The sequence below is a fragment of the Ambystoma mexicanum genome, chromosome 9, assembly GCF_040938575.1.
Source record: "Ambystoma mexicanum isolate Mex_15411 chromosome 9, UKY_AmexF1_1, whole genome shotgun sequence".
NCBI lineage: Eukaryota > Metazoa > Chordata > Amphibia > Caudata > Ambystomatidae > Ambystoma > Ambystoma mexicanum.
The window spans coordinates 732,256,637-732,280,875 of NC_090931.1; positions in this window are offsets into that span (position 1 = coordinate 732,256,637).

Below are 24,239 nucleotides of genomic sequence, written 5' to 3' on the forward strand. Positions count from 1 at the left end.
GACACTCCTCTTATGCACTTATGCAAGACATTACCAAAGCATATGCCCAACCTCAAACAGTATAGTGCAGAATGAGTTAAAGGCACGGCAGGTAAGATGTTTATGCAAGGGCCACAAGGGGGATCGCTGTCAAAAGCAGTATTGCAACACATGACCACATACTTGCACGCTGCGTACACAGGGAAGACATTGGAGAAAAGATTAGCTATTTTAGAGCTCTGGAAAATGTACCAGGAAGAAAGAGAGTATCCACCACCTGAGGAGTGGATGCTTAACCAGTTTAAGGAGGAAGGTGTTGAGGCCTTCAGCTCCCCTTACCTCACCTTAAGAGAAAGGTGCTGCTAGGGACGAAATAGGGTTGTATCCTTTAAAGGAACTGAAAGCGGTGGCGGGGTATAGTAATCCGATATATGAACTGCCAGTTTATAGCAGTGATGATAGTCCAGAGGAGAATAAGAGAAGAGAGAGGTATTTAAGATCATAGAAGATAAAGAAGAAAAGAGTGAGCGGTCGAATGTGTCGACAGAAACAGAAAGAGAGATCAAGAGATGGAAGGAGAGAAGGATAAGGCTGATGAGGTAAAGCTCATGCCGAATGAATGGGAGGACCGATACTACTTAAACTAGGTCAGAAAAGTATCTAGGAAGTTAGGCAAAGGGAAGACAAGGAAGAACAAGATAGAAGGGATAAAGAACGGGAGAGGGGATCGAAAGAAGATGAGCATAAAAGAAAGAGCAGGGAGCGACGAGAGCAGATGTATCAAGAGGAGCAAGAGAAAAGGGAAGAAAGGGCAGAAGAGCAAAGAAGGTATGACAATAGGCAGAGAGTGACAGAAGACAGTGATAGAAAAAAAAGGAAGAGAGAAGAGGAGGAAGCACAGAAATTAAGGGATAAAAGAAGACAGAGATGAAGAGAGGAAGAGAAAAGGAGGGCAGGAGTAAGGAGAGAAGAACGAAAGCAAGAGGAAGACAGAATTAGAAGAGAGGCGAGAACATGAAGGTAGTTAGATGAAGAGCTAGAATGAAGAAGGAGGCAGTGGGATCTTGACTCTAGCCTTATTCGAAGGGAGCCAATAGGGCTAAGCCCAGCAATACGATGGGATAGAGCAGAAGAGTTCCTTCTGATAAAGGAAGCAACATCAGGGGCATCTAGAATACTATTGGAAGAAGAAAACTTTGATATAGGAAGCATTGGAGATAGGATTGATAAAGCCTGTCCAGAATCAAAGGAAGGTAGCAACTATGGAAATACCTAGCATTTGAGCTATGAAGTGAAGAAGAAAATCCGTTCCATCTCGAGCATAGAGCATTGTCCTTAAGTAGACTGAAGTTAGACCAGGATGAAGGAGAGAGTAGTCATACTTCTTGGGGACAAGAAATGTCATACAAATTGTGAGTGTCCATCCTTGAGGCAGGAGGGGGGAGTGCGTGAACTCCCAAAGAAAGCCTGCAGTTAGACAAGGAAGTGAGATGGTCAGGTTTGGAACAACCTAAGGATAGGACGCCAGATCCCACAGCATATCCAGAGCATCCACGAGGATGATCGTATAGTGAGAAGGGAGAATCGCTGCCATATGTGAGCAGACTAAGATCGCTACCATCAAGGAGACAGTAAGGCACAATCGTCCCTGCCATGGATAGGCTGACGATGGGAGCTGACTGCAGGTTGGGGATTACACAGCTTAAGCTTCCTTTATTAGAAAAAGGGGGAGCAAGACCACAGTATATTCCATGGCCGCAGATGGATAAGGATAATTTAAGATGTAAGCTCCTGAGTTTGACTTGGGGTGCTGGGAAATGGATATACGAGTTAGAAAAAATGACAGGAGGAAATACATTGGCCAGAGGGGACATTAAGCATTTGCTGGCAGCTATTCATAGAGAGAGCTGATGACATATGGAGAAGAGTGGGATATTCGAGTGTGACGGCACAGAATACAGCGCAAGACGGACCACTGTTTAATAATTGCAGGGCAGATGTTTGGAGGGCTTTCAGGGTACAGTATCCCAACACATCAGATGTGGGTGCAATTATGACACGTAAGATGAAGGAAGATGAAGACCCTATTGCTTATATTCAGGATATTCAAGAGCGTGGCAACTTGAAACGAGGGAGCCGTGGGAAAAAACGGTGGCATTATTTTACCACATTTTATGTCAGGGGTTGCCTGAGCCAGTTCAGAGACAGATGAAGAAACAGGTGGGAATGGAAGCAAAACCATGGCCTAAGATACAGTTGACAATAGTGCATCACTGTCAGCTGTTACAAGAATAAAATAAGAAGAAATATGAGGCTAGGAAAATCGAGGAAGCCAAGTTAGTTCAGAAGAAATTGGCAATGTATGCCATAGAAGGGGCGGTATTGACGAGTGGAGAAGGATTGGGAATGCAGCAAAGAATGGGTACATCACAGGCAAATAATGAGCACTCGATGGATCAAGGTGGATATGGGTTTGTGCCACAGGGCAGAGGTATGGGCTATATAGGAGGAAGGGGTGGAATCCAAAATAATCAAGGTAGGGTTCAGAATGCACAGAATGAGAATCACAATATACAGGGAGGATTTAACCAATCAGGACTTGAAAGGCAAGCACCTCCAGTATATTGAACTTGCGGAATGACAGACCACATTGCACACATATGTGGGAGTCAAGGGAATGTACGGTCTGGCCAATGTTCAAGAGGGGGACAGCTTATCCTCCACCATATAGTACACACACTAGGGAAGGGTATGCCCAAGATCAGACATTGTATCAGACACAAGCACTGAAAGTACAGCAGGTACAACAACCAGAGTGAGTGCAACTGAATCGACCTCAATGGCAGTCACAACAAGCCCCCTGCAGACACAGCAATACGCAAACACAGGTCAGGTGCTGACACCCAGAATAGGAGGTGCTACAGTGGTAGAAGGAACTCCTTTCACAGGAACGGGAATATGGCTATACCCACAATAGGACAGCTCACAGGGTGACTTGATGTGTTCAGTACTATCTGTGACACCAGATCCCCAAGAGGAACCAAGGGTCCATGTGGCGATAGGAGGCAAATCTTTTTCTTTTTTAGTAGACACTGGGGCTACTCGTTCATGTATATGAGAGGGAAAAGTATCCAATGTCAGGAATTGCCATGAATGCTCTAGGGTCCTCTGCAGCTACAAGTCAAGTTCCTTTTAATGATGAATTACCAGTCTCAATAGGAGTGTGTGACATCTCTGTTCCTTTGCTATATTTGCAACAGACACCAGTTAACATTTTGGGAAGAGATTTGATGACAAAACTTAACATGACGATTTCATTCACTGAACAAAGGATAGTGTGCTCCACTCCAGGAATACACAATTTAAAAATGGACAAGTTTATATTGGCATTCACAGGGTAAGTGGCTCTGCTAGGTGTTCCAGTAGATCCAGAAGTCTTTCTATATGGATTGAGCATTATATTGACATGGCTACCTGACTTAGGCGAAAAGACTGTTAGGATCCCTGCCAAGTTCTTGTTCAGACCACAAATACCCATGGACGAAGCGGGGCAACAGACAATCCCTATAGAATTAGAAGCAGCCATAGTACGAAGGGAAATGGCAATGCTCGAAGGAATAGACGATGAGGGTAGACCATGGAGAACAGTAATAGCTCTCGAGGAAGGGTACAGGCTGACTGACACTGATGATGGCATGTTTTAGGAAGACCAAACAGACAATGAAGTGGTGTTCTTTACGAGCATCACATACTGGATAAGAATAGAGAAAATGGAAGTCCCACAGTGAATGGCGATAATGCGGCAGCAACCAGCGTATTTTCAGGAAGACTTGGAGAAGGTGTCACGTGTCTTTTGGACCACATGCCCTTATGACGTAGGTTTACTGAAGGGAACAGGTAAAGCCAAAATAAAGCTGAAGCCAGGAGTGATTTAACCTCGAGAAAGACAGTACCCCATGTCTCGAGAGGCTGATGAGGGTATATTTCAGACTATTTCAGCACTGATCAAACAAGGAATTCTGTTGCCATCGGAATCGTTGTGTAATACCACAGTGTATCGGATCAAAACATAAAAAGGAGGGTCATGGAGATTTATACAAGATATGAGACCGATTAACGAGATTGCAGAGGCAGAGTTTCCTTTAGTTCCTAACCCAGTGACGATACTAGGCAGTATCCCGGTGGAAGCTCGATATTTCACAGTGATCGATTTGAAGAATGTGTTTTTCTCGATCCTGTTGAACAAAGACTCGCAAGACTTGACTTCCTTTACATTCTGCCAAACTCGACTGAAACATACTCGTTTGCCCCAGGGGTATTGTGAGTCCCCATCGATTTTCCTACAGATGGATCTAGACATTGGGCCTCATTATAACTCAGGCGGTCCGGAAATAACGGTGGAGGTAAACCCGCCGCCACCGTTTTTTCCGGACCGCCTGATCCCGACTCCTGCAGGCGGGAGGTGATGTTCCCGCCAGGTGTGACCTGGTGGGTTTAACACCGCCCGCCTGCAGGTGGACGAGGAAACACCGGCAGCATTACGAGATGCTGCCGGTGTTTCCATGATCCCCATTCCCATCCAGTCCCATATGACTCAATGGGAATGGGGATTAACACCATTCCGCCTCCGTGATTCCTGGAAAACCGGGGTTGTAATGCCCCGGTAATTCCGGGAATCACAGAGGCGGAATGGTAAGACGAGTCCGGCGGTAACCAGGCGGTTTTACCACCGCGGTTACCGCCGGACTCGTAATGAGGCCCAATATATATTTCAAGATTGTGGTGATACCATACGTAGATGGCATTTTAATCTGTAGCACCAGAGAAGATTCTATTCAGTTGATGACTATTCTAGCAGAAAAAGGATACAAGGTAGACAAGACAAGGAGAAGTTACAATACTGCCAATAAAGGGTGTTATATATAGGACGGTTGATTTCACATGAAGGAAAGAAGGTGACACCTGAAAGGGCTGAGGCAATCATAAAAACCCTGAAGCCAAATACAGTAAAACAGATGCAGCACTTTTTGGGGCTATGCAATTATGTTAGAGCATGGGTGTTTTATTACAGTTCGTACACAAGACCCCTTTTTCAAGCTTTAAAGAAAGCACAAGTGGACAAGAAAAAAATAGTATGGACTGAGGAAATGGAGGAAGGGTTGAGGAGTTGTAAAAAGCAATTTGTAGGAACCTGTTTTGGGGATTCCCAATTATGCCGAGGTATTTTAGCTGTACTCGCACACAAATGGGACATTCAAGACAGCAGTACTTACACAGAGAACCACATTGGGGTACAAGCCTTTAGCATATTACAGTGGGATTTTAGACCCCGTTATGAGAGGACATTTTCTTTGTGAACAGTCATTGGCAGCCGCTGCGTTTGCAATTGAAAAGTCTACAAGTATTGTCATGGGCTGCTCTATGACTGTCTTTGTGGAGCATGCTCTATTTGCTATTTTAGAGACACCCAAAGGCACATTGACATCCAAAGAGCTTCAGCATATGAGGTGATGATTTGGAACACAGCGAATTAAAATTGTCAGATGTAAAATAGTGAATCCTGCTATGTTTATTGCTGAGCCAATAACAGAAGGTGATCAGGTGCATGATTGTGCAAATGATGTTGAATTTTATGATGAAATACCTTGTGTGAAAGAAAATGCCTTGGCAGGAGGGGAAATTCCCTTCATTGATGGCTCTTCGAAAATGTATCAGACTAGTAGGGAAAGGCATTCAGGCGCAGTGTTAATAAGACACAGATTAAATGGAGAATTTGAAGTTTTAGCAAGTGCAAGGCTTCCATCCCACTTTGCAGCGCAAGCAGCAGAATTAGTAGCGCTCATTGTCGCACTCGAAAAACACAAATGGCAGGAAGTCATGGTGTACAGTGACTCGCCTATGTGACGTCAACCGTACATGCAGGGCTAGCGTGTTGGAAAAGGAGGGGCTACTTCCGTGCAGACGGCACTCCAGTGCAGCATGCATCCTTATTGGAACGACTTATTAAGGCACTGCAACTCCCAGTAGCCATAGTGGTCGTTAAGTGCGCAGCTCACAATAAGCAAACAGATTTTATCTCTTGCGGGAATGAAGCCGCAGACATGGAAGCTAAAAGGGTTGCATATTCTCCAGATATTTTGAGTTTAGAAACTCTGAATGTTAAGGAAAAGGTAGTCACAACCATGGTAATACAAGAAGGTTTTAATAAATTGTCACTGACCCAACTAATGGAGATTCAAGTGAGTGCACTGCAAGAAGAGCAGGAATTATGGAAACAAAGGGGGTGTTCTCTATCCCCCACAGAAGCATTATGATGACAAGACAGCACTGGAAAGCCGGTGATGACAGTAGCATTATTAAAGGTCGCACTTGAACAGCTACATTACCCTGCGCATGTAACTAGGGGGAGTTTTGCTGCAACGATTGTGGAAGACTGGTTTGTTCCGGATTTGTTAGAACACATTGCATTCTTTATGGTGAATTGCATTGTATGTCAAAAGTTTACTGCTAGGCATACACTGAGAACAATTTGAGGGGTAATACCTTGACTGAATGGTCCATTTCAGCATTTACATATTGACTATGTCGATATGCTGCAAGTTTGTAATGGATACAGGTATCTATTAGTGGTGGTGTGTCCCTTCTCCAGGTGGATCGAGGCAAGTCCATTTACACACCCTGATGCCACTTGTGCAGCAAAGTTGTTAGTGTGAGAAGTCTTTCCGAGATAGGGGGGGTGGGAGGAGGGTGTTTGTGTGTGTGTGTGTGTGTGTGGGTGTGTGTGTGTGAAGTGCTGAGATCCGACAATGTGCCACATTTTGTTAATGAGGTGTTTGAACAGATAGTGCTTTTATTGAATATAAAACGCAAGTTTTCTTCTGCTTATCACCCACAAGCAAACAGGATATGTGAGAGACTCAATGGCCTCCTTAAAGAAAGGATTGCCTAGATTGAATTGACTTTGAAGAAGGGATGGCTATATTGCTACCCTTAGCTTTATATGCACTTCGGAATCATCCTGGTTCACACCTTCACCTCACTCCTCACGAACTAGTGACAGGACGGCGAATGGAAATGCCTCTTATATCTCCGTCTAGGTGTAGAAGTGATGCCCAGAGTGTAGCTAAGACTTTATGTGATGAGCTGCATGATTATTTGACATGTATGTCCTCTAGCATCTCTCTCATTTCAGATCAAGTCAAGCATCGGGGGGTCGGTCTCGGAGCACAGATGAAGACAATTCAACAACCGGATCAAGTGAACTTTTATCAGCACCAAAGTTCTGTGTTGGTGATTCAGTTTTCATTAAGAACTTCATGAAAAAGTGGCATGAGCCACGTTTTCATGGCCCCTTTTGTGTTGAGAATATAACCCCTTCAGCAGTGAAGGTCCAAGGAAGACGAGCTTGGGGTCACTTGGGCATCGTTAAGTCCTACAAAGGTGAGAACCAACCTCCCACCGTTGCTAATCCAGAAGCAAGACAAGAAGAAGAATTTCAGCGTGTGCAGACTCGATGGATGACGAAGAAGAAGGACGATAAGGAAATCAGCGTATAACATTTTGCATTTGGACTATTGTTTAACCGGAACCTCCTTCTAGATATTTTAGCAGGAGTGCAAACCCTTGCTGAAAACCATAGACATTTTGAAAGCATTTACTTTAGAGATACATTGAAGTTTTGAAGTTATGCCTAAACATCAGCTCCTGATCAGTAATTGGAAACAAGCTCAGTATCCCGATTCATTTTGTGGTTCATACTTTTTCTAAGTAGTAAAACTCTATGGTTCTCACCAACAGTGATGTGCATAGTCTTGTGCTTTCTGTTTTTGTGTTTATACTTCAAGCTCATCCTGCTCTTGTCAGAAGAGACGTTGATGTTCGCACTTTTTTACAGGATCCTAAAAATGGCCCTCTTATTAGAAGGCTCCTCATTGCTATTATTGAAAAGATTTTGCAATTGCGAGTATAAAGGATTCTGATCTTGTATTACAAATGATACATTTGGAAGATGACACTATTCTAGAGAATGAACAGGTACCAAAATGTCATAAAAGGCGGTTGCTTATGTTTTGATGTATAATGTATGCCTGCACGATCGCACTCTTTGTCTTTTTATTTCTCCTCTTTCACAGTCTCTATCACATTAGTACTTCCACAGAGCCACTATGGTTCCCCCTACTACGAGAGCCTCTTTTGATGTATTTGCTAACAGTAAGATGACAACTCTCATGGTTTTCCCCAATAGGATAACTGCTTTGGATTTGCTTCCATATTACAAAACCTTCATGTTTGGGAGACGTAAGAGAAATGCAGAAAAGGATAAGGATGGGATAAATACTTACCTAGATAATGCAGTAAATGTGGGTAACAACATGTGGTACCAACCCATGAAAAACGTGGGGGAAATAACATATACGGAAAGTTGCTACGTCTGCACCCTCATACCCTATGCCATGAATGCAGCATGAACTTTTATTTCCATAGAGATTCCAGAACATGATTCCTCATTCATCTTATAGCATGCATGACCAGAGTACAATTTCAGGGAAGTTGGGCTACCTTGCGATGGAGGTCGAAATGGTCATTTCTGATTCAGGATGATTATATTAAGACTTCAGAGATAGAAAAGCAACCAGGATTGGAGAGCAAGATGCTTGTGTTCCTGCAGATACACAGGAATAAGTGGTCATAAAAGACATAAAGAGAATGGAATGTCCTGATATAACAGAGATAGCTTGATCACCTGGATGTTGGGAGCAAACTCAAGTCTTAGTCTATGGACAAGTGAAATCCAAGAAAGGATGGGAAGCAGGACTGATGTCCTGTGCGGCTCATCTATTAAAGTCTGAATATGTGCAAGAAGTACAGAGTGTAAACAATGTTTGTTTAAAGTCATGGGCGAAGCATGCCAAACTGCTGACATGGGTAGAAAATGAATCATGGCCCATGATGGTGATTCCATCGGTGAATGCAACATTGTGCTTCTGAAGAGAAGGAAGAAATCCTCTGGGAGATAACGACGGCTGGAAAACTAAAGTTGATGTCTTCAGAATGGGAGCAGGGAGAGCTGTCCTGTTGGATCGATATTGGGCTTGTTAGCCTAGAGCCTACATGAAGCTGCACAAGAATTGGGGAGGAATGTGTTCCTTGGTGTTCATCCATGCTCCAGCATTAGTGATGCCTCAGAGTGATCTGAATATTGAAGAATTTCCCAAGGTAGATGCCCATTTAAGAAAGAGAGGAGCGCTTGAATTTCTCAATCAAACCAGAAGAGAGTATTACTTCTCAGCTCAGTTGATAGAAGCATTTGATGCCCTTCCGTATGAGAATAGGTTGTTCAGTCAAACTGCTTTGATCTTCATGACTATCTTCATGCCAGGGATCTAAACAATGGTCAATGCCAAATGGTTACAAACTACCAGATGGGAGCTTCTGCAGACAATCAACACCACCATAAAGGGATTCAATGCTATTAAGGAAGAGCTGAGGGCCATACGACTGATGACCCTACAGAACAGATATGTTCTTGACATGATCACAGCGATGGAAGGAGGAGTTTGTGGCAAAATCGGGCCCTCAAGCTGCTCGTACATACCTTCTCACAATGAAGAGAATGGAACCTTGACAGAGGCCATAACGTTGCTGACGAACCTGCACACTAAGTTGGAAGACGAGACAGAAGACATTACAGATGACAGTTGGTTTGCATCTATATTCTCATGGATTCCGCAGTGGATGGCCAACATCTTCAAGTTTCTTGGAGCGCTATTGCTCATGGTGATTCTTGGATTTTGTATAATCAAGATAATAATCACCCAGTGCAAGAAAACAGTGAAAAAGACAGTAGGAATGAAGATTATGATTGAAGTTGAATCAGGATTCAGAACCAACAAGTTGACTGATGAAGATGTCAGAAGATACATAGAGGCCAGCATTGTAGCACCTGAAGGAACGAGGTTTTTGTATCCAAAAAATCACAAGAAGTACGTGGGACGTCGAGTCTATTGTAATCCAAACGGACAATGCAACTACATGACCTGGAGTGTGGATGAACACGTCAGATCAGCTGGCACCTTGAAGGGGGTGATGAAGATCAGGACTCCAAATAAGTACTTCTTCAAGAGAAAATACTGAGATGTGGAGACCGGTGAAGAGGTAGTCGCTGGATCGACCAAAGGGGGGGAGTGTAGAGGAGCAGCTGAATATCTCTGCAGAAAGTCCCGCCCGCTACTTCCGGTATGATGGGAGCCTGAGATGGTGCCATGCTTGACACCAGCAGTTGTGACCATACAACAGAGAATATTCAAAAGAAGATACCCTCTGAGAAAGCCCTATAAAATGTATTCCCGAAGAGACGACAATCTAAGGGAGGAACTTCCCAAAAGAATATGAGACAGAGCGAAAGAGGAGCTGGTGACATCACAAGAGACAAGAATGATGCACTAAGAAGACTGGCTGAAGAGAATGCATGGAGCTTATCAAAATTGATGATGAAGTTAAGAATCGAGTACATTTTCATATGCAAGAAAAATATTGTGCATGTGTGATGCACTGCAGAAAATGCAAGCCGTTCAATAACTGTACAGATGCAGCATTGCAAGTAGACTAAGTGATCATAGAAGCTGGCTTTATGTAGTAAATAGACTGCAGGTGGAGCCGCCATTGTATAGAAGCTGGACATCAGTGTCATGAATTAGTAAGCTCAGACCGATGAAGAAGGAAGGCCGCGATCTGTGTCGCAGCAAAGAATTAGCTCATATCGTGGACATGAGTGGCGAGGCTACCAGGCCTGATACCAAAGTTGAAGCAAGCCAAGGCCGGTTATCTATTCTCAAAGCCGTAGACGTGAAAAGCTGAATCATCCCTTGCTAAAATGCAAAGAAAGAACACCAAGCATGGCAAGTATTATTCAATTAACATATTTAAATTCTGCAAACTGGTCTGAATCGTGGTCTCCTGTTACGTGAACCATGTATGAAAATAGAGTTGGGCATTGAGTTCCAGAACTGCGATAGTGCGTGCCCAAACTCCCTTATATGCCCAGAGACAAGAACACACAGCAAGGCCAAGTTCAAAGACAAACTTGATGGCATAAGGCATGAGTGATGAGAGACGGTGGGCTAATTGGGTGGGGAGGTAAAGACATGTCCACCTCCTGGGACCTGGGTATGAGCCTACGTGCTGCTAAGTGAACCGAATGTTCCTGACATGACACGAGCATGCCAACCAATTGTAGAGGGCCATGTAACGAAGGGCCTTATAGTTTGAGAACCAATAGTATACTGTGTACCTAATAAGTGTTGAAGATGACTTGCAGTAGAGGTAGGCATAAGTTGTCCATCTGACAGTACACACCCAATCACAACCTCACCCCTTATGGAAAGTGTAATTAGATGTTCCCCTTGAACCTATCACAATCCCTGATAGATTATTCTTATTTGCTATGACATCACATATGAAGAATGTTTTGTATAAAGATGTGATTTTTTGTGAAATGTGCTGAGAGACTCGAGCGAACGTTCGTTGATGTCCACTGTAACTCCCTGTTTTAGACAATTGATATTAAAACAGAAAACTTTGCAATCTTCCTGAGTTGGTTCGATTATTTGGTGTCGGAGTTAATTTGCATCCCATCCACTGCATGCATGCTATCTAAAGGGCACTAAACTCATTAGCATTGGCAGAGCATGTTCCACTGTACAAAATGTCAAATTAACAGTATACTTTTTAAAACCTGGTCAATTCTTCTCTGGGACTGAGTATTTCAGTATTGTTTAAATATTAACCTACAATCTCTCACAATTCAACCTTAAAAATGTTGTGGTTCTTCCCTTGAAGATAGAACGGTACTGAAAGCCAGACAATTACACTCTGCATCACTCTTACTCCTTAAGATACCTAAATATCAGTGGAAGCGACTGGAGGGCCACTCCTTCTCAGTTCTGGCCCCTGGTCTATGGAACATGCTCCCATTAGCCATTGATGAGTATATCCCTTTCCACTCAACTCTGAAAACTCACTTGTTTTAATTCAGTTCTCTGCAGTGTGAAGCTTTATTTTGCAGCGTGACTGACGACTTTCAGCACCTAGATGCCCTCGGGCATTGATATGATATGGCATTCATAACGTGCCTATACACAAGTGTTTCAAGGCGCGAAAGTTTACTTTCTACGCTTTTATACATTTTCAAATTGTAATGATAATAATATTAATAATCTGGGGTGGCTCAGAAATGATCACAGATCGATTTTGGCCCCTTTATCTACTCACTAATCTTGCAATTGGTTTCAGAAACCACCAAACACCAAATCTTTTGAAAAAGTGTCTGAATCTGTGGGGTGGAGGCCTCCGCAAGGCATTGCAGATGCTAAAGAATATTGAAAGCACTGCATGAGAGTGCAGGCCAGGCAGGGCGCTGTAGCCTTTCATTTTTAAAGAAAGCCCCCTACCGCAAACTATGCTATAAACATGGATGAATGACTGCATTTTTCTATGTTTATAGCATGTAGAAAGGGAACTGTAATCTTTCCATGTCAACAAAGAAGAAACAATACCACCTGCAGTGATATAACATAAACCTAACAGAGGGTACTCATTCTAGTTTTGTTCAAATAGCAAGCACTGTCCACTCTCTCCCCAAACCATGGCATTCACTTGGTGACATCTAACTCCTCTTGGATATTTGATTGAGTTGCTTTTATCACTGGGAGTTCATTGATAATCTGTTTACCTCTTTAAAAAAAAATTAAAAAAATCAGTTAAGCATTTATTAAAGGTCCATGTATCACATGATACAGGCAATACAAACATCAATGTGCTAGAATTTGCAACTGTTGCTCTCTCGGCTGCCAGGGACAATGTAGAGATTAATTGGCTTCTATTTTTTAAGTCACTTAGATCCTCTGCCTAGAGCAACAGATCATTCGCTCACTTTTTAATGTGTGTTTATTTTATCTTATGGTTTTGTAAGACCTGCATCACACCCGAGCATTTAGAGTCCATCGAGTGACAGCTGAGGAGGAGACTGGAAGCAGAAGGAGGGACAGGATGGTAAAAAGATTAATACATTTCTGTAAACCGATTGGAATGAGAGTGCATGTACAATTGGACAGTGTCCCATCGAACATAGGAAGCCATTAGTAAACCCAGATCTATGCAATGTTGGCTTGTAATATAACCCACGGCAAAACCATATGTAATGTCTGTAAGCAACACATCCTTTTGAGCCCAAAGAGAAATTCCATACTGTAGGGTATGTTTGGGAAGAATCCAAAAGGAAGCTAACATGTCAGTTTCACCCTATCGCACCTCCAAAATGATTGCTACACCATTGTATACAGCCAAGAAGATGGACAGAAAATGCAGGCGAGGGCTTGTGTTGTATATTTTTACCAGGACTGATGCCCATGAGTCCTGAAAATATCTGAAAGGATTGCATTGTTTTGCAACAGTATTTACACAGGACGGCAACACTTACCAGGAACAGCCTCAGATGAGAACAGTGATGCAGATCCACTGGCTGAACATTGCAGTTTTGAAGTTCAGGCGTTGGTGCGCAACTTTATAATTTTTTTACTTTAATTAAATACTGAGTATGACTCTGTGCCTGTGCTCCCTATGGGCAGAATCTTGTGCTCTGCACACCACTCATTGCGGGGTATTGTACATCTCTGGCGGATTCTACATTTATGCCTCATTGACCTCCAGGCCCTCCAAGTAGGCCGCATCACGCGTTGTTGGGGTTTTCTTCTCCTTCCTTGGGCCAGCCCCTGCTCCCTCTCCCATTGGTTGCTTTGGTCTTTGTTAATCAATTACAGCAAACGGGAGGAAGAAGCTGGCCCATACTCCTAAGGTCCACAACAAAGGCCCCTGTCTGCTACCATAATGCTACCCACGTCCCCTGCCCTCTCCAGGTTACCTGTGATGTTGTGTGCCTTCTCCTGCCACCCTGGTTGCCTGTGATGTTGTGTGCCTTCCCCTGCCACCCCTCCCCCGGTTGCCTGTGATGTTGTGTGCCTTCCCCTGTCCCCCCCTTGTTGCCTGTGATCTTGTGTGCCTTCCCCTGCCATCCCCCATGGTTGCCTATGATGTTGTGTGCCTTTGCCTGCTCCCCCCCGGTTGCCTGTGATGTGTGCCTTCTCCTGCCCCCCTGGTTGCCTGTGATGTTGTGTGCCTTCCCCTGCCACTCCTCCCCTGGTTGCCTGTAATGTTGTGTGCCTTCCCCTGTCCCCCCCTTGTTGCCTGTGATGTTGTGTGCCTTCCCCTGCCCACCCCCTGGTTGCTTGTGATGTTGTGTGCCTTCGCCTGCCCCCCCTGTTGCCTGTGATGTTGTGTGCCTTCCTCTGCCCCCAGCCCCCTGGTTTTCTGTGATGTTGTGTGCCTTTCCCTGCCCGTTTGTGCCCTCCCCTCCCCCCTGGTTGCCTGTGCTGTTGTGTGCCCTCCCCTACCCCCCGGTTGCCTGTTTTCTGTATGCCGTTCCCTTGCCCCCCCTTTCTTGTATGCATGTGTTTCCTGCCTTCCCACCCCTCTTAGCACTCTCCCTCTGCCCTCCCTACATCATACCATTGCAGGAGTTTTATCTTGATACACTATTACTCAACCATCACTGTTGTTGCAAATGCTTGCTTTGCATTATGTGGACTCATTTGACTCATGTATCATGTTGTGCCCATTTTCATCCTGAATCCTGTCTTGCATTTGCTGTTTCCTGCAACATTATGTGTTATTAACTACTTCTGCAACTGTATTAGGCTCCCCCACTTGCTTATCCACTCTTTTTCACTGCTTGCCCTGTTCTCTCCTCTTCTCCCCTTCTTCCTTTTCCCTCTCTCCTCTCCCCCTTCCCTTTCTTAACTCTATGCACTTACTCTATCAGAATTGTCATCGGACATAGTATGATAGCTACATTGTTTGTCTCCCCCCTCCCTCTTGTTGCTCTTCCTCTCCCTCTCTCTCCAGCACTATCTGAAATGTTGTCAGGCCTAGTACAATAGTCGCTTGTTTTGTTCCTCTGCTTCCTTTCTCCTCCCCCTCACCCACTCCTCTTGTAATCCTCCGGCTAGATCAGAAATGTTGTCAAGCCTAGTACATTCCCTTTCCCTTCCCACCCACCTCCTGCCTCCCTTATCTGTGTCTTAGCTCTTGCACTATCTGAAATGTCGGCAGGACGAGTATGATAGTACATTTCACATTCTTATTGTTCAAGGCCTTGTGAGAATGTTCACTGTTGTATTTTTCCCTTGTTCCCTGCCTTGCCTTGAAACGCTTTGAAATACATTGGGCCTCATTACGACCATGGCGGAGGACCATGGTGCTATTAGCACCATGGTCCATGGCGCTAAGCTGCCAACTCCGCCATGGTGGTTGGCGGACTTACCGCCCCATCCCGACCTTGGCGGGGCGGTAAGTCCCCAATCCCCATTTTGCCCTTCCCCATTCCCATTCTTGCCCCATAGGGCATAATGGGAGTGGGGAAGGCGTTAATTACGCCACCGTAAGTTACGGTGGCGTAATTAACTCCAATGCCCCTTACCGCCATGGATTTTACCGCCTGCAAAAAGCAGGCGTTAAAATCGCCATGGCGGTAAGGGACCTCGTAGTATGGCGGAAGGGGTCGGCGCTGTTAGCGCCGGCGTAAACCCCCTTCCGCCAGGGTCGTAATGAGGCCCATTGTGTATAGGCATTATACAAATAAACGATCATATCATATAACTTGTGTTTATTGATATTTAACCCCTCATTAAAGGAGAGTATGTTCGTCCTGAATTCCCATACGGAATTATTGTAGGCCCCGCCCACTTCCGCTGTTTGAAATTAAACTTTTCCTGCATTTGATGCCATCTGGCCAATATACGGATACTTACCGTGTGGGGTAAATAAGCACCCAGATACTTGTTGACCGCCTTGGACCTACGACACCAAACATTTAACATTTTGCCTCCATTCTTCCAGAAACCACACACAAAATGTTTCAATTTACCAGAGGGCATCCCAGCAGAGAAAATGTTGTCCAGAAGATGTCCTGGCCATACATACATCCAGGGCCCACACAGCCAAACCCCTATTTAGATGTGTCGAGCTCCTTTGATACCATGCAATCTGTATGTTATGACTGTTCTCAGTGTTTTTATATGTTAAAGAATAATACTATATATATATGCATGTATTTAGCCAATATGCTTCATATGATTCTGCAACAGTTGTGAAACATATGTCATTTCATTCTTTTTCTTACTAAACACAATGTTCTCTTTTTCTTTGTTTAACGCGTCTCCTTTATGCCACGTCTCAGATTATATGGTTCTTTGTTCACGTTTTATCTTTGTCTTTCAATCAAACTATTCAGTGTAATTTATCCTCAACTCTTTTCTTTTAGGCCACTTCTATCAACAGGGCTGCTTTTGCAAGCTGCACTACTCAGGGATCTCCCTTGGTAGCTTATATCACCATGTCCCCGGTTTACTCACCTAATTAGAGTCCTGCACCACTTTGATGTTTGATGCAATCTGGAGCTATTCGTCTGCAGAGGATTTGTTTTTATCGGCAAAGGATATTGTCTTATGTTTGTAATGTGTTTGAATATAATTACCTTGAGAATATGCCTCTCTCCAGACCTTTATTTTATTCCTAAATTGTTTTATTCTTTTATGAATCATTGTTGATTATTATAGCCTAGTTTTGCTGAACAAACAATAATATTGTGTATCTATAATGAGCAGTAGGTATTCTGCCTGGGACGGAGGTCTTCTTTGAGCCAGATAATTATATTGATCTAGCTACCTCACTGAGATAAATTGTACGGGTCAGAAACACTCAGTCAACCATCCTACCCCATTGCTACAATATGCGTCCACAGCGTAGAGCTTGCTATAATGTGTTGCCCTAACCTAGAAGCCATAGCAACATCCAGAATATCCCTAACTAAGCCTGAGCAAGTTCACTTGAGTACAGATCTCTAGAATAACTGGTGGCCATTGCTTTCTACAAAGAATTGGATTGGAAACGGTATGTCGCGCTCTGCCTCCTTAGAGTAAGTTAGTATAACCGTAAATTAGTATCATCAAACTGTCTGTGATTTTTTTCCCCTTAGGTCAGCTGACACGTGTTTCAACCTTGGTCGTTTTCCTGTCTGACAAAGAAATCATAATACCATAAACAACAGATTGTGAATGATACATCATATTATGTGTAAAATATCCATATCATTCATATGTTTGTGAAGATCAAAAGGAAATAAACGTTGGTACCACAACATCTGTGTGCAAAATGAAAAGAGTATTGAAATAATAAATCGTATAGTCAAAAAGGATTATTTACATACCCACAAACAATTCACCAATCCCAGGTTAAGCAAAAGCAAGAAAAACAGACAAAGACAAAACATGACTATTATAGTTCAATCATTCACAAGCTTGCATGTTTTGTTTGGTGAGACAATGTGTGATGCACCCCACTTATTCATTAGGTATTGTGCCTACACCCTGATTTGAATTGGTGCAGTGTAAATTAGCCATGGGTGATCCCTTAGATGATAAATTGTAGATACCCATATGGTCCATGTGATTGGCTAGGAAACAGTGGTGGGGGCTATGGCATCATCGAGATATAGACAGTGCATCATATGTGCCTATGATACCATCCACCATTACATATCAGCACCTGAATAGTGTAGGTGCCTGGGGGATTGAGTTATGGTAGACTCACCCTTGACATTCACTTGATGAAGTGGTCTAATGAGGAGAGAGGTACATATTCTAATGTTACAGAAGTCAACTCTATCATCATAATCTTGTTGAGATTAAATGGCATAGTATAAGGATAACTTACTACCAAGATCGAACGTTGCAATTAGTAGTAATTGGAGCTAATTGCATTTTCCTAAAATTGGACAGGCAGAGCAGGGTTATATCCCAACTTTCTGTAAGGAGTAATGTATTGCACGAGCTAGTGTAGCTCCATCAACAATTTGGTATTCTTAAGTTCATCAGGATTGTTATCCTTACCATAACACGCAGGGCAATCAACGACAGGGAGCAGAATTCCTACAAAAGAAAATAACACTCTACAAACCAACGAGACCCCTCCGATCAAGCAACGAAATCCGCTTGGAACTCAAACCATACCTTAAGAAAAAACTTGGAGGCACCTGCTTCTACCACTTAGCCGCAAAAACCTGGAACAACATCCCAAAAGAAATAAGAAACACTGAAGATCACCTAAAATTCAGGAAATCACTAAAAACATGGCTCTTCAACACCACAGACTAAGGGCCTCATTACACGGAAGGCGGTAATGGTTAATGGCCACCGTTAATGGTAACGGTGACCGTTAACCATTACCGCCTTACTACGAGGTCCCTTAGCGGGTTGGTGCTTTAACGCCTGCTTTTTGCAGGCGTTAAAAACCAACCCGCTAAGGGACCTCGGAGCTAATTACGGCACCGCAAAATTGCGGTGCCGTAATTAGCGCCTTCCCCATTCCCATAGAGCCCTATGGGGCAGAAATGGGAATGGGGAAGGGCAATGGCGGAAGGGGGATTTACCGCCCCACCAACCTTGGAATGGGGCGGTAAATCCCCTTTCCGCCAAGGCGGTGCCGGTAATTTACCGGCATGGTCCAGGGTGCTAATAGCACTCTGGATCACCGCCTTCCGTGTAACGAGGCCCTTAATCTGGAAAGCAAAAAAAAACTGAAAAAGGATGACTAAACCGGAAAGCACACAGACATCCCCGACCCAAGAGGGCAACCCCACGGCACCTGGACGGGTGACACCAGATAGACTGGAACACGGGCGGCAAGCACAGAAACTGTGTCAACAACCGAGACAATCCCGCCAACACTTTCGCCCGCCCGTTAGTTACCGCCAGGCACCACAGTGATGTTGAATTGTCAAGATATTGGCAATCACCACAGTACCTGAGAGGTTGACATTGGCAGGTGCACTGGCCATAGGAGTATGAAGGGAGGATAAGGGGAGCTTTGAGAGAGCATGTTAGAGGTGGGGGCCAGAGGAGTAAGGAACAGTATATGCCGATCGGACCCAGATCAGGACAGAGCTGTATCAGAGGAGACTACACAAGCCGAGCACCTCAACTCTGGATAGAGACTAAAAACTAACCAACCCTACTAACAATTCCCCTTTCTGCATACACCTCTCAAACTCCAAACCAAACACAACCAAAACCTACAGCACAACAAACCGCATAAACTTCACTACATCGCAACAACAAAACAATAACACACATAGTCTTGCACAACAGTACACAACGACTACCGGCCACAAACACCCAAGGCCCAGCCAATGGACCCACCGGGCTGAGGCCGCCAACAGCACATCACTGCTCTCTTGCACTTTTCCTGCTGCATCTCACTAACTCAACCTCCCCTCCTCTTTCAGAGCCGCCAGAGCGCCAGGGGACCACTCCGGTGGTGATAGTGCGTGGTACAAATGTCCTTTAACATTAACATAACATTACCAGTTAACGGCACGCTCATCAATTATAGGCTTCCACAGTGTAGAGCTTGCTATAATGTGTTGCCCAAACGTAGAGGTCCTAGCAACATCCAGAATATCCCTAACTAAGCCTACACAAGTTCACTTGACTACAGATCTCCAGAATAACTGGTGGCCATTGCTTTCTACTGGTTCTTCCAGTGTATGGCAGACATCAAACTCAAATGTCTTTCTATTGTGTGCTGTGATGCTGTTCTACTCCCTCCCCTCACCTGCTGTAAGTGCTCTAGTTGCTGGGGGAGGATTTACAGTTGTAGGTGACTGTGTTTTTGTCTTTCTGCCAGGGGCACTAAAACATGTTCTAGGTGAATCTGTTTTCCTTTTCCCTGTCAGCCATGTGCTCAAATTCTGAAGGATGTCCTTGGTAGAAGGGAGTCAAGGAGGCATTCCATAATCTCTGCCTGTCCAATGGTCACTATAAATGTTGTGGTATTTGGGCTGTCTGATGTACATGTTTTAGCTTCCTTTGATTATCCATGAAAGAATCCTTGCTGGAATGCAAGAGACAGGTTATGCTATTGTTCATATCCCTGTATGGTGATTAAATAGAGAAGAGGTCATGGATAGTTTATACCCTTACGTAACATTTAATGTCCATTAGTACCCGGCGAGAGTCAAGCAGAATGCAACATGCATTCTGTTTGGCTCTCGCCGGGTCTTTACCCGGCCGAGAATTCTTTGATTCTCTGATGGGATTCCAGCTGCCATGTCCTCGGCGGGGGGCGTGGTGGGGGGCGTGGCGAGCCCCTCAGCCAATGAGGAGGCTCGAAGCAAGGCCATCCCTGCTCCGAGCCTCCCCACGGCTGAGAGGCTGCCTTCGTCCCCCACCAGGGACTCAGGTAAGGCTTTAAAAAAAAAAATGTCCCCTTTCCTCCCTCCTCCCTACCCTCCCCACCCCACTTACCTTCTTGCTCCTTTGTCCCCGGCGGGGGACGATGACAGCCTCCACACGGCTGGAGGCTTCCATCGTCCCCCGCCGGGGACGCAGGTACATATTTCTTTTTTCTTCCCCTCCCTCCCAACCCCACTTACCTTCTTCTCCTTTCTTTTTTTCGGGAGCAGTCGCGCTGGGAACACTTTTGTTCCCAGCGCGTCCGCTCCCGATTGCTGCCATAGAAAGGGAAAACAGACTCCGTTTTCCCTTTCCTGGCGGCCATTTTCTTGGTTGTTTATTTTTTGTTTCTGTCCCGAAACGCTGCAGCGTTTCGGGACAGAAAAAAATCCTTCTCGTGCCCCGGTCACGCAGATATTGTGGGCCGGGGTACTAATAGCATTATGCCCCTCGTGGTGGGGGCATTACCGACTCTGGTAATGCCCCTCGGCCTTCATTAAGGTCCTCTCTTCGCTCGGGCCTATAACTATTGGCCCCGGGGCATTACCTGAGTCAGTAATGCCCCCGCCGCTCGGTGCATATTGCTTAATTATACTATCTGAATCCTCCAACCTCATAGGGAGTTCCTACTTAATGGTGGACCTTCCCCTTGTGTTAAATCTGGCATATAAGAGGGAAACCAGTCATTCACGACCAGAAGACCACCTTCTGTCATAGAGTGGGTCAGAAATCTTTCATGCCTTCTTTTTCCCTATTATTACTGAGAGAATGATCCTCTATCAAGAATGCAATGTCTACTTCTTCCTCAAAATACCTGGTTTCTATCCCCCTCCCATCTTTGACACTAAAATCTCCTCCACTTGCCAAAAGTGAACCATTAGCTTGTAAGATAGCTCAGCGGGTTGAGGATTCACTGATAAATAAATCTGGGAATGATTGACTGTATTTAAAAGTGCTCTATGTGCAGCGCTTTGGCGAAAAGCTCTATATGAGTAACAAATGATTATTATTGTTGCCAAGCAGTGGCGTCGCCAGGAATCAAATTTAGGAGGGGCACAGTGGGGGCCAAAGACCAAAGTAGGGGGGGCCCAGACAAAAGTGGGGGGGCACCTATGAAAGGTAATATGTGATGTCACATACACTCCTGCAGAGAGGCTTTTGTGCACACCAAATACCCACACCCCACTGCATCTCCCCTCCCATCAAAATGCAGGTACCAAACCATTCAGTGACTAATGGCCCATTATTAGCACTTTCGTGGACTACATTCTGATGGGAGGGGCTGCAAGCTGCTTATCACTGCTCGCTTTGAGACAAAAGGAGTATTTCCATGTGATATGAAGACATTTGCCTCTTTGAGTGTCACAAATAACGCCACGAACACAGAACACAGTCACTGCTCGCCTTAAGTGGGGGGCACAAGGAGGGGCACAGGGTTTCAGAGGGGGGCACTGCACCTCCAGCCCCCCCCCAGTGACACCACTGTTGCCAAGGGTAGCTATGTGAGTTACTGCCTTGTCATGCAGAAATGTGTTCTCTCTAGGGCTGTATTCATGATTATAAAAAATACATTTGAAACCGTTGGGTCCGAGCAGTGATCTGACTGCAGTATTTGGATTCCGTTCACACTCTTTCAAACGTCTGTAACTGCAAAATCCTGCTTACTCAAACTCCATGCCATCATACCTCCCTATTGTCAGTGCCTCAGTGTTTTAGGCGATGGTTAACAGTGAAACCCTCTAAATGATTTAATTGATAGCACCAGTCAACGGAAATATTTCAAGTCTCATCCACTTCTAAATTTGCCACATTCAATGATACAATACCTCATGGCCAGTCCATTTTCGCTCCCCGCTGCGTTATGCGCGGTAACCATTTAAAATCAATTCTTGGTTTGTTTGTGCACTACAATTCAAACGCTTGCGTTTGCTGCACATTGCAAATTTTGTAAAGTTGTGGCTGTCCTTCTGACTGAGCCTCAACCACTCGACCACCATTACAGCACACGCGGCTGAATCCATTCCAAGATGGCCGCCCGTGCCTTCTGAAGCCTCCCCTCCTCTGTGCTTCCTTCACCTGACCTGAGAAGACTGATGATTGGCTCTCCCACCCTACTTCTCCGCCCATCAGTCGCCGGGAGGCGCAAGCCGGCCCTTCCGGGAAAGGCCCTGAGGGCAAGGCCAACAACTGTCCAGAACTGTCCTGAGCTGACCAGAGCCCAGGGCCATACCCACTGCTCGTTTCTTATGAGGTGTGAGTAATCCATATTTGTCTTACCTACTCCACCTGCACCCCTTACCTTGTCCACTCAATCTGCTCCCTTTATTACCTTACCGGCATCTGCTATGTGTCCCAGCCACTGCATTGGACGATAAAGTTGCTTAAAACATTCGCAACAGTACGCCACCTTTAGTCAGACCTATGTACTCTACATTCTGGTAGACATCTCTACTATCTACTCTCTTCATAGACAAATCACATTTATGTGTTCGTTACTAATGCATTTGAACTTGTGCCTTTCTGCATCTTAATCAACTGCCTTTTTGGCTCCCTCTGCTAAAATCGAATCTAGGTATCTAGCTATCTAAGTATCTGTACCCTAATACACTGCTACCGCGGTTACTGCTGCCTTACTTTCTGTGCACGCCACTGCATCTAAGGTGGTCACTGTTATTATTGTTTAACATTGTGTGCAATTGCCTACAACAGCACCTCTACCTCAACCACCCTTTTTGTAGATCTGGCAGGTATCTGCTTTTAGACTGTATCAGGCCAACATGCCCTCAACCCTCACTACTCTGTTTGCAAGAATACTGCCCACCCTACTCTACCTCACACGGCACACCGGTGGGACAGCACCCAATTACACCACCGTCTCCCTCCACTACCCCAATCTTCACAACACCATGACTATGCCGTCCACTGCTCACCAGACCAACCCTTACCTCAACAACCCAGCCTTATGGCTCCAACACTTTGCTTCCAGACCTTCACCAAACATACCATGTTCCATCACCCTGAGAAATGCCAGACTTGGCTCGCGACTCACGCACGCCTCCTATCACTCTGTGCATCTTAACAAACAGCCTCTGACCTCCACCACATCCACACACTTGAAAAACCCATCATCACCTCACCCCAACCTCCCTAACACTAGCAATATTAAGGGTGCATTAATCAATGTCAGATCACTCACGGCTCACGCTCTAGAAGTGGCTGACCTTATTCTTACCCTCGACCTCGACTTTATGGCTATCACCAAAACTTGGCTTCACGCATCCTCTGGCCCACTACTCTCCCTTGCCATCCCTCCAGGTTACAACATTATCAGACACGATCGTAACTCTAACCAGTCCAAAGGTGGTGGCATTACCATCATCCATAAAAATGCTCTAAACTTCCACCTCTTCTCTGTGCATCACTTTTCCTCCATGGAAACACTGACAGCCAAACTAGCCGTCACTCCTAACCACTCTATCACCTTCCATCTACTTTACCGGTCACCTGGGCCGCTATCCACCTTCGCTGAGGACCTCTCCAACATCATCACTCATAACACCAAAACCAAATCCCAAGCCTCGATATTAGGGGACTTTAACCTGGGCCTCACTGATCCCAATGACACTGCTGCCATGACTATTGATATTATGCTTATGAATGCAGGATTCATACAGCTTATCAACCAACCTACCCACGTTAAGGGCAGAACCCTCGACTGGCTAGCCTCCCACAATTGTCCTATCCATATCATCTCTAACCAACAGTATGCATGGATCGACCACAACTTAATTACATTCAACATTCAGTCCAAACCTGCCAGCCTCTCTCCTACCATTGCACCGGCTACTGCCACCCGCAATAAACGTGACATCACTTGCGACAAACTCCTCCCCCTCCTCCTCCCGGCTCTCAATG